This window comes from Macrobrachium nipponense, chromosome 14, assembly GCF_015104395.2.
Source record: "Macrobrachium nipponense isolate FS-2020 chromosome 14, ASM1510439v2, whole genome shotgun sequence".
In the NCBI taxonomy this organism is placed as follows: Eukaryota; Metazoa; Arthropoda; class Malacostraca; order Decapoda; family Palaemonidae; genus Macrobrachium; species Macrobrachium nipponense.
The window spans coordinates 18338290-18349950 of NC_087207.1; positions in this window are offsets into that span (position 1 = coordinate 18338290).

The following is an 11661-nucleotide window of genomic DNA, read 5'->3' on the forward strand; positions in this document are numbered from 1 at the left end:
CACAATTAGTTGATCGAAATTCCAAACGTCTCAGAGAAAATCTGGAGTAAAATGTGGCGGAGTTCATTGTCGAGTCCTCATATGAGCGGAAAAAAAGCTGTCGAAACGAACCACGGATCCATTGAGACGCTGAAACAATGCAATGAAAAGGCTGTGTAGTTTTTTTGTTTTGTTCTCTGTTTCTGCATACCTGGATTTTATTTACCCCAAGAAACTAAGAAAAATCCCCAAATGCAGTAGACAAGCAAGTGGATATCATAATGAGAAAAGCATGTGCTCTTTCCAGACCAACTTTCCGCAGGAACCACAATTGACAAGATTTACTGAGGTGCCTGATGCCAGCTACAATTGTTTTATTTGAAGCATAGGATAAATCGTACAAACTACAGGGAATAGACCACATTGGCAAGATTTACTGATTTCCCGATTCAGCTTCAATGTGTTTGTTTGAAGAAGCATTGGATAAATCATAAAGAAAGGGTGAAAGGTCTTCACACAAATAAAATAATTCCTACACTCGTTAAGATGTATATGCAAATATCGTTTGTAATGTTCTTAATGCTATTATGTGCTCATTGGACTCTTATTAAGTGTTAGAAATGTGAAATACCTCATAATACATGCGTTTGCAAAAACCAACTCATAAAAAGGGAATATAAATAATATTAAGGAAATATTAGTAAGATTTCCAGAAAGGAAAGCTTTATTCAGACCTTCTTATATATTTTTTCCTATTTATTGTTGTTAAACGATGCGAATATTTTACGAAGAATAACATTCCTAACAGCTTATCGCAAAGAACGTTCGAGTAGGAATAAAGTCGAACTGAAAAGAATTGGATGGCCATTTTCCCATTCCAATCATTGCTGTCATGGGCAATAAAAAGAGAGACACATGAGATTTAGAAGATTTATCTCTTTCTGCCAATCATAAACACGCAGTCATAAAAAAATTGAAAAGAAATTCGAGTGAATAGGAATAACGAGAGAAATAGGGAAACACGATGGCCATGAATACGACTCGTAAACGAATGCGTTTATTATCATATAACTGTGTTAGATTCTCATCGTCATCCGCATTTAACAAAATTTGTTAATAAAGACGCGACATTGTATCCACACTTCTTCTTCTTCTTCTTCTTCTTCCCAGCTTTTTCCCATTTTTATATGGGGTCGCCGTTTCGGATGAGCCGTTTCCATCTATTTCTATCTTGCGCTTCTGCCTCATCAATTCCCTTCTCATGTAAATCTCCTCTCACACAGTCCTTCCATCTCTTTCTTGGTCTCCCTCTCTTTCTTCTTCCTTGCACCTCCACTCCCATAGTATGTCTCCCAGCGTGGTCCTCATCTCTCCTCAACAGGTGTCCATACCATCTCAGCCTCCCCTCCTGCACTTTCTTTGATACTTCCACCACCTTAGTTTGACCCCCCTTATGTAGTCATTTCTGATCCTATCCACTCTTGTTACCCCAGACATCCACCTAAGCATTCTCATTTCTGCCCCATCCATCTTCTTCTGCTCTGCTTTTCTCATGCTTGCTGTTTCCGTACCATACAGCATTGCTGTTCTTACCACCGTCTTGTGAAATTTTCCTTTTAACCTAAGCGGCACTCTTTTGTCACAAAGAACTCCCGAGGCCGCTCTCCAGTTGTTCCAGCCTGCCTGTACCCGATGTTTTTACTTCTTCTTCCATACTTCCTCCAGCGTTAACAAAAGATCCCAATACTTAAACTTATCAACTCCTCCTTATTTGCTCTCCACCAAGCTGAATACTTTCTCTATCATCCCCCTCAGTGGTGGTACACATATATTCTGTCTTGGATCTACTTATTCTCATTCCTCTGTCCTCCAGTACTTGTCTCCATCTTTCCAATTTCACTTCCAGATCTTACCCTGCTCTCTGCACACAGAAACAATATCATCCGCATACAATATGTTCCATGGTACTGTCTCCCTTACTTCTCCTTATTATAACATCCATCACTATGTTAAAGATAAATGGGCTCAGAGCCGACCCCTGGTGTGTAATCCTACTCTCACCTCAAAACCTTCTGTCTCCCCAACACTGCTCCTCACTCTGGTAAATGCATTCCGGTACATCTCTTGTATCAATCGCACATACTTCTCTGGCACCATCTTCTCCCTCAGGCTCCTCCATACCTCTTGTCTCGGGACTCTGTCATAAGCCTTTTCAAGGTCAATGAATACCATATGGGAGGTCCCTTTGTCTTTCCCGAATTTCTCCATTATTTGCCCTCAGACAAAATATACCATCTGTTGTTCCCCTTCCCTTCATAAATCCCATCTGCTCTTTACCTATTTGTACTTCTTCTGCTCAGTCTAGCATCTATCATCCTTTCCAGTATCTTCAAAGTGTGGGACATCAATTTAATGCCCCTATAATTACCACACTCTTGGACATCGCCTTTCCCTTTAAAAATTGGGATCAATATACTCCCACGCCACTCATTTGGTATCTTTTCCTGTTCAAGGATCTTTATCATAAGATCGTACAGTATAATCCACTCCTTCATCTCCTAATGCTTTCCATGCCTCCACCGGGATCATGTCTGGTCCGGTTGCCTTCCCATTCTTCATCTTCTTCAGTGCATTTAGTACCTCTTGCCTAGAAAACCTCATTACCATGCCAATGTTCACTTGCCCATCCTCTCTTATTAGTCTATTATTTTCTTCATTTAACAACTGTTCGAAATATTCTTTCCATCTCTTCACAATGTCTTCCTCCTTTCTAAGCACTACACCCTCTTGATTCTTTATTTGTTGATGTGTGTTATATCTTTGGTGCTCTTATTTCTAGCCTTTGATTAGCTTCATCATCTTCTTTAATCCTTCCTTTGTCCCCAGCTCATTTATACACATCATATACGACTTTGCTTTAGCTTGGGCTACCACCTTTTTCACCACCTTGTTTTCTCTCTGTACCTATTTCTGTCTTCCACTGACTGTGACTCTTCCCATCTTTTCTTTGCCTCCTTCTACTTTTACTACTTTCTCAATGTCTTCATCCCACCACCAACATCCTTTTCTTCCCATAGGATACCAGATGTCTCTCCTAGCAGCTCCTTTTCCATGCCTTCTTATTACTGCTGCATTTCGTGACCCACCATTCTTGAACATCTTCAATCCCTATATCAATATCCTCCAAAACCCTCCTCTTAAACTCTCTCTTCTTATCCCCTTCCTTCTGTAATTCGTACCATTAATTTTCCTTATCCCTTTAGCTTTGGTTTTTCTTTCCTTTTCAACTTTTCAAGGTCCATACATAGCATCCTGTGTTGGGGGGCTACATGGTCGCCTGGAATAACTTTGTAGTCTTGACCTCCACCAGATTTATCCTTTTATACAAGAAATAGTCTATCTGGGAGAATCTTCCCCCACTCCTATATGTTATTAGGTGTTCCCTTTTCTTCTCAAAAATGTGTTTACTATTGCCATGTCGAATGACACAGCCAAAGTCCACTACACTCTCTCCTTCTGGGTTTCTCTCCCCAATTCCATGGCCCCCATAGCACCCGCCCAATCGCCTCATTTTCACTTCCGACATGGCCATTTCAAATCATGCCCCAACTATCACCCTCTCATGCTCTTCCAGTTCTTGCATTATTCCATCCATCCCGTCTCTCCAGAAATTTCCCTTCTCTTCTTCTGTGCAACCAACTTGTGGTGCATATGCGCTTATAATATTCAGAATCTCTCCTCCATAACATATCTTCAATCTGATGTTGATACGGTCATTCTTTCTATGCACTTCTATTACCGAGTTCTTTAGTTCACTAGACAGTACTATGCCAACTCCATTTCTACCTTGTTTATTTGCTCCACTATAATATAGCTTATATCCATCTCCCAACTCTTTAGCTTTATTTCCTTTCCACCGCGTTTCTTGCACACACACAACATCTACTTTCTTTTCTCTCATCAAGTCAGCCAATTCTCTACCTCTCCCAGTCATGGACCCAACATTTAGCTGACATACTCTGAACCCAATGTGAGCTCGCTTCTTAGCTGCACCCGCTCCTGATGCAGTAGCCCTCGCCTTTACTACCACAGAGTTAGGGCGATGTCTCTGTGCGTCGTTTACGGAGTACGCCCTAGCATTACCTCTTTCCATATTTCGGCTCATTCCATTTTTGGTTTTGGCACAGATTTTTACAGCCGGATGCCCTTCCTGACACCAACCCTCCCTATTTATCCGGGCTTGGGACCGGCACCCATAAGGACTTGGTTGCCCCCCCAGGTGGCTAGGTTACATTGTATCCACACTGATTACAAAAAAAAGAAAAAAAAATGAAAGAATACCCTTCCGTTGCTATAGTAGATTCACATCAACCGTGCATCTGGTGTGTAGGCCAGTCCCTTACGGCGCTACTGATTGGCTATTGATAATCCAATCACAGGGCTGGAGTTCACATAGGCAGGATGTACGTTCCACCTCTCCTGAGGTATATGTCTTTCAAAAGTATCCCTCAGGAGAGGTGGAACATACATCCTACCCATGTGAACTCTGAGAGAGACAGAGAGTTTCCAGCCACTGTGGTTGCCTTATCAACAGCCCAATCAGGAGCGTCGTAAGGAACTGGCCTAGACATCAGATGCACGGATGATGTGGATCTACTATAGTACCCCCTATGTCACGCCCTTCTGCACCCTGGCCCAAAATAGAGCTAACGGAACTCATCTGTTTTATAGGAATTGAACTGTACGCGTTGAAATACGTTTTCAATATCATTGACTCTATAGAATGAACTATGTCTCCCGAGTATGTTGCGTATGAGTTGGGCATCCTTGTCTAAACTAAATTGAAAGTCTGGTACGGTGTCATGTTTTGATATATGAACACGGCCATTGTTACAGCTTATGATGTTCCTGTTTCTTTGCCTTGAGCAACAGATGTTTCCCGAATGAGAGAGAGAGAGAGAGAGAGAGAGAGAGAGAGAGGAGAGAAGAGAGAGATGAGAGGAGAGAGAGAGAGAGAGAGATGGAAGTGGGTGGGTGGTGTTGTAGGGATGCCAGAGGCAAGGAAAAAGGAGCTGGTGGGATCAAAATGTGTTTTGGGAAATCTGGTGAAATGTAGATGACCTGTGCTGGCCCAGCGTCATTTTTTTTCATACAGTATCATACGAGTAAGTTTAAGATTGAAATGAAATGGTTTCTTTTCTCTGCCAAAAAGATTTTCTTCGTTTCATTACATTCATAAATGTGCAGCGAGTTTGTACATGTCAAAATAAATGCTAGATTACAAAATGTCTATGCAGTCTATAGAAAACGACTAATTCATAACGTGGTTCTCCTTTTATAAAACCTTCTCCCTTCATATCTTATACAGCATTCGACAAGGCTACATATTTCCTTAGATGACGTCCCTATGCACAGCTGGGTTTGTACTATTGAGTTCCTTATTTTTCATCTCTTTTTATCTTGAAGTTGGGGTATATAGAAAAACTGAAATTGACTCTGGCCTACGAACCAGAAATTGGAAATGGGATGGAGGGGTGGAAGGGAATGTGGGGCTCAGACCTGTTCTTTCTGAATGAAGGATTTGGATTCCGACATTTCTAACGTTGATTCTAAAGAGGGAGAGGGAGAGAGAGAGAGAGAGAGAGAGAGAGAGAGAGAGAGAGAGAGAGAGACTCCTTGAATCTTTTATGGCAAAGACTGGGATGGGGCTGTGTAAAAAAAAACTGTTCTGCTAGAAAATGTGACAATGGACTTGCTATTCTAGTATATACATATGAATATATATTTCAAATAAAGTACTTCTTCGGTTATGCTGACCAAATTTGGAAGCTTTTGAAATGCCTTCTGTAAGATCGCAAAAAGCGAGGTACAATTAATCCTCAAAACTTCATGGGCTGTTCAACGACGTCAATTAATTTAACATGTGTGGTACATAGTAACCGTAAAAGGTGATAAAGCCCAACCAACGACGATATTATTAATTACATAGGTAATAAGGAAATTTAGAAAAATGACAAAAATGAATGTAGCAGATTGTATTTTATTCTAGTTTCATGATTCTAGAATAATACAAAGTAGTAGTTCGTGATCGATTCACAGCAACAAATTGGACCACTTGAACATTAAACTAAAGGGTCCTTTTAAGATTTTTTTGTTTACAAAAATGTCTAAAGTTTAAAGATTTGACTAAATGAAATATGCCATACGTAGACTCCTCCAGCTTCAAAACATTCATTTTCTGTTAAGCCAGTTATGGAGGGGATTACTAAAGGTTCTTTGCAGCGTCCCTTCGGCCCCCCCTAGCTACAACCACTTTCATTCCTTTTGCTGTACCTCCGTTCGTATTCTTTCTTAAATATTTCTTTCCACTCTCTCCTATAGATTGTTTCATAGTGCAACTAACGAATCTATCAGTAGGGCAAAGAGAGTTGGTTCAATTTCATATAAATTGAACCAACTCTCGAAATATATCACTAAGATCTTGTCCCCGTTACTTGGAACCATCTCCGATTCTCATATATATAATTCTCTAGATTTAGTTGATAAATTAAACAAAATTGCTCTTTGCCCTACTGATAGATTCGTTAGTTTTGATGTATGTTCTCTTTTACTAAAGTCCCTATAGACTCTATTTTAGAAATATCTTAGTAATGAACTAAACTCAGCATGAATTACACTACCTATAAGTCACATTATTTCACTCACGAGTTTGTGCATTTGTGATTGTAAGTTTATATTCAATGGTGAATTTTATTAAAAACAAATTTTTGGCATGGCAATGGGAAGCCTTTATCACCATTACTCTCAAACCTGTATATGGAATTCTTTGAAAAACGCTATTTACCTAATACCATTCATATCCTGTAAAGTGGTATCGTTTACGTTTGATGATTGTTTAGCTGTTCTTCCTGTTGGTATTGATGTAAATGATTTACTCTCTAAATTAAATAACCAGGTACCATCGATTAAGTTTACTCTAGAATTAGAAAAAGACAATTGCCGCCCTTTCTAGACGTTTTGATACATAGAGAACCATTTCAATGTAAATTCAGTATTTATAGGAAACCGACTAACAACTTAACTTATGTTCATTTCTTCTCAGGCCACCATCTTAATATAAAAATATCAATTTTTTCCTCTATGTTTTAACGAGCATTGCGAATTGTCAGTCCACAATATTTTGGATCAAGAAATTGAATACATAAGAAAAATAGGGAAAGATTTATGCTATCCTTCACATATAGTAGACATTTGTTATAATAAAGCCCACAAAAAGTTTTATACTGTAAATAACACACAGAAAGAAAATTCTAAGAACATTCTCAGTTTGCCTTATTTTATTTTAACGGATTTGAAACCATATAAAACCATTGTTAAAAGCTTTTAAGGTTTTTTTCCTATAATAACACACTCAAAAAGAATGTTAATAAAAAATTGCCCCAGAGAAAAGCAACAACATAATATATAAAAATTCATGTATGGATTGTCCCTCATTTTATCTCGGACAGTCCAGCAAAGGCTTAAAAGTAAGGCTAAGCTTGCATAAATACTCTGTAAAAACTGGGCAAAAATCTAATGCATTATTCATTCATTTTAAGTGAAAACAACCACCGAATTAATTGGATTGATAGTTCAGTAATTGCATGGTCAAGAGATGTCTTATCACGAAGTCTTTTAGAATCTGTGCTTTAATACAACTTACTTTTCATGTAATTTCAATGTTAGTCGTGGCCTTTTTCGTTTAGACCCTTGTATCTGTAACATGTTTAAGAACCTGACCACAAAGATATAATTTACTGACTTAAATAAAAAATCAGTTGCCTTAGAGTTAATAAAAAATTTTTTGTTGTAATGTATGTCTGTCATGTATTGTTGAATATGGTTTTGTTACCAAGTTCGAATAGCTGTCACTATAATCCTTTAATTGTCTGGAAATTGTATCTGAGATGATTGTCTTAAACCTTTAATTGCACCCATTGTTTATGCTTGTTTGGGAAGGTTTCTTATCTTCCAGGTGTGTCGGATTCTAGGTACTAATCCCTTTATAATCCCTATCTGTCAGTTATACGAACCTTCTTGTATTGTCTTTTCTCGTATTATGTCAGTTTCTGCTCAGTAAAGGACTTTTAAAGTCGAAAGATCTTGCAGACCATCCTTCGTTTTTTATTTTTTCTTCGTGGCATTTATTCTTTATTTATGAATATATATATATATATATATATATATATATATATATATATATATATATATATATATATATATATATATATTAATCATACATTACACATATATATATACATACATACATACTTACTACATACGTAAATGTTACTTTGTATGGGTGTATGATTGTACGTGTGTGTTTCGTGTAAATCGTATCTGAAATTCTGGTAAATAGTACATACTATGCTTGCAGAGGTGAATTTCATAGTATATTTTTCGGTTTTCATATTCGTGCGCGCAACAAATAAATTTGCAAAGGACGCAAGTCAGCATGGACATTAAATAGGAATTTTAATCTAAAGTTACTGAAGCCGTATTTCAGCGGTGTAAAATTAACGCCGCTTGTGCTAAAACTGTGACTCATTTATAACTGGAGTCCACAGATACGCCCCAAGCGTAAATTATAAGCTTTTATTAACATACCTGACGGGGGCAAAATATTTTACTTTTACTTTTGAAATATTACATTTTACGAAGCTTTCGAATGGTGCAAGAAAAGTAAGATATTCCACTTTTTCTTGAAACCCAGTGATCATTCCATAGCATCACGATAAAGCCGTGGGAACGGATTTGGAACCCTGATCTGATATTCTTGTCCTAGATGAAGGATGCCTTGGCTTTCTTCCTCTGATAAAAGCTAAGAAAAACCGTCGGTGTTTTCGATTGCCAGGAGTTCAGGAAATTAATTTTTTTTTTCTTTTTTAGATGGGCGTTTGGTCTGTTCTCAAATATGAAAACCAGCCAAAACCTTCTGTTAATTGCAGAGCTATTATATTCTCTCTCTCTCTCTCTCTCTCTCTCTCTCTCTCTCTCAAACAACTCATTACTATTCGAGAGTTAACAGAAAGCATCTTGCAGTTTTAAGTGAAATAATCTTTTATGATAAACATCATTAAGAAAATTATTATGGAGAAATATAATTTCCATATTTTCAAAACCCTGATTTACTAATCACCGTAAAATATAAACTTGGGATTCAGGGTCATAACTCTAGGCTGAGCATACTAGAGGGTGATCTTGTTACTTGTTAGAAACCTATGAATGTTTGAACTTACGGATGATGGACTTGGTTATAGTTAAGACAATTTTTCTCGTATCTGGTTACCCTTCCGGGCGTTTACTGGTACTGGCAGTTCTTGAAGGATCCGTTGTAATTGGGACTACCTCAACATGGGAGGAAATTTCACTTTAAATTCATTGTAAGGCCACCTCAACATGGGAGGAAAAGTTCACTTACACTGCTTAAGTTACTGCTTTCATTTTAAATTCATTGTAAGGCATCTTCATGCTCAATATAGATTTTTGTCTCAAGTGTCGTAAAAGAATCATTAAATGTGATTACTGAATGAAAATCTTGGCACATTCCCCGGCTCATTCTCTCTACTTGTAATCTTGGTTTCTTTGTATTTATAAAGTGTGAAAGTTCATTGACCTAAAAAACTAAATAATTGGTAAATGCCACCTCTCAACACATACGCATTTGGTTACGAGCTCGCAGATAAATATACTCGTAAATGTCTTAGCGCCTCAGTGGCGTGTTCTGTATGGTGTTGGCGTGCCACCTCGGTGGTCGCGAGTTTGATTCTCGGGCATTCCATTGAGGAGTAAGATGTGTAATTCTGGTGACAGAAGTTTACTCTCGACGTGGTACGGAAGTCACGTAAAGCCGTTGGTCTCGTTGCTGAATAACCACTGGTTCCATGCAACGTAATAACAACAAACAAACAAACAATCGTAAATATCTTGGAAAATTTCAAGTCTGAAATAACGTTATGTTTGGATTATCATATAATGTATTTAGAGACGTTCCCAAAAGAGAGAGACAGTAGGAGATGTGTAAGACAAACTCCAAGGGTCAAGTAAGCAGAGACATTCCAGAGGACGCGATTAAAGAGGATTCATTTCTTTCATGCGGTCACGACCTGTGTTCTTTTCTTTCCTTTGTATTAAGTCATTCCTCAGGTCAGGAATAGGTTCTCTCTGCGCTGCTTTTTTTTTTTTCATCATTTTAATGCAGACAAATTTGCCCTTTTATATTGTATAAACAGGGTACAGTTATACAGTTAACTACAATAGAGATAATAAAATTCTGTTTAGATATCAGTAGTTTATAAGATACCAAGATGTTTAAAGAAAAATATCGAGATATCACTTCAGTAAATGCGTAGGTAACAGAGACTACTGGCATCGTGGTATTCATACATTTCATCTGGTTATCAAACTGTATGTATTCGTGTCCCTGAGTATTTGTAAACATGTTTATTGGCTTGAAAATTCATGTTATTAGTTTCTATGTATATATATATATATATATATATATATATATATATATATATATATATATATAGAAAGGAAATCTAAAGACGGCTACATTTTGATCATTTTCGTCGTCACCACAGAAACGGCAATAAGCATAAACTTGTCATCAACAGGGTATATCAGCTGGAGCAGAAATAATAATAACCATGATAAGAATAACATATGGACCTGAAAGTCTGTCTGCCGAGAAAAATATACCTATATATATATATATATATATATATATAGATAGATAGATAGATAGATAGATACATATATATATAATTACATATATATATATATATATATATATATATATATATATATATATCAATAGAGGGATCCACAGTAATATCCTTGTTTATATATATTATATATTTATACAAAGCTTAAAGCTTTCGTCCACCTACACATATGTGAAGTATGGTATGCCAGAGAAAACTATTTCTAAAATATCTCATTATTAGAGTTTAAGAAGAATTTTAGTAATGGGGCTTTGTGGGGTGGGGGTGCAGGAAATGGTAATATATGATACCGTAAGGGGAATTGGAGAACCCATGAGATCCAGAGATCCAGACCTACTCGAATGAGCTCTATGAGGCGGGAGGCTTGAAATGTGTGGAGAATTTTTGAAAGGGAAAGGACACGAAGGAATGAGTGGCGGAATTTCACAGAGGATTTTATGCAGCTTGGCGTTGAGGTGATAATGATGATGATTTTGTTTTGTTTGAACGAAGCAAAGTTTCCACAGAAGGAGAGCTCTACGTCTGAAACTGACAGAAAACGAGAGCATTATAACAGAGCTTATGAAAATATGTAAGTATTCACAGAACTCTGCTTCAACCAATCATTTGGTCATAAACAAATCATTGAAATATTCCGTAATAAAATATGTTTTTCCTCGTAAAAATCTGAATTGCTGGTATCTCAAATTTGTCTCTTGTGTTTCATTGACTTTCAAGTCTGAGATACAGAAATAATTAAAACCACGTTGAAAAGTTATTTAGCCAAAACACGAAAACGAAAAAAGGCCATTAACTTACAATTCACCGAAAGGTAGAGAATATATCCGTAAAAATACATCAAAAACTGAATGGCTCAATATTTGATCAGTGTCATTCACTTTCATCGAGCCAGAACAGTTGTTTAACAACAGTTTTC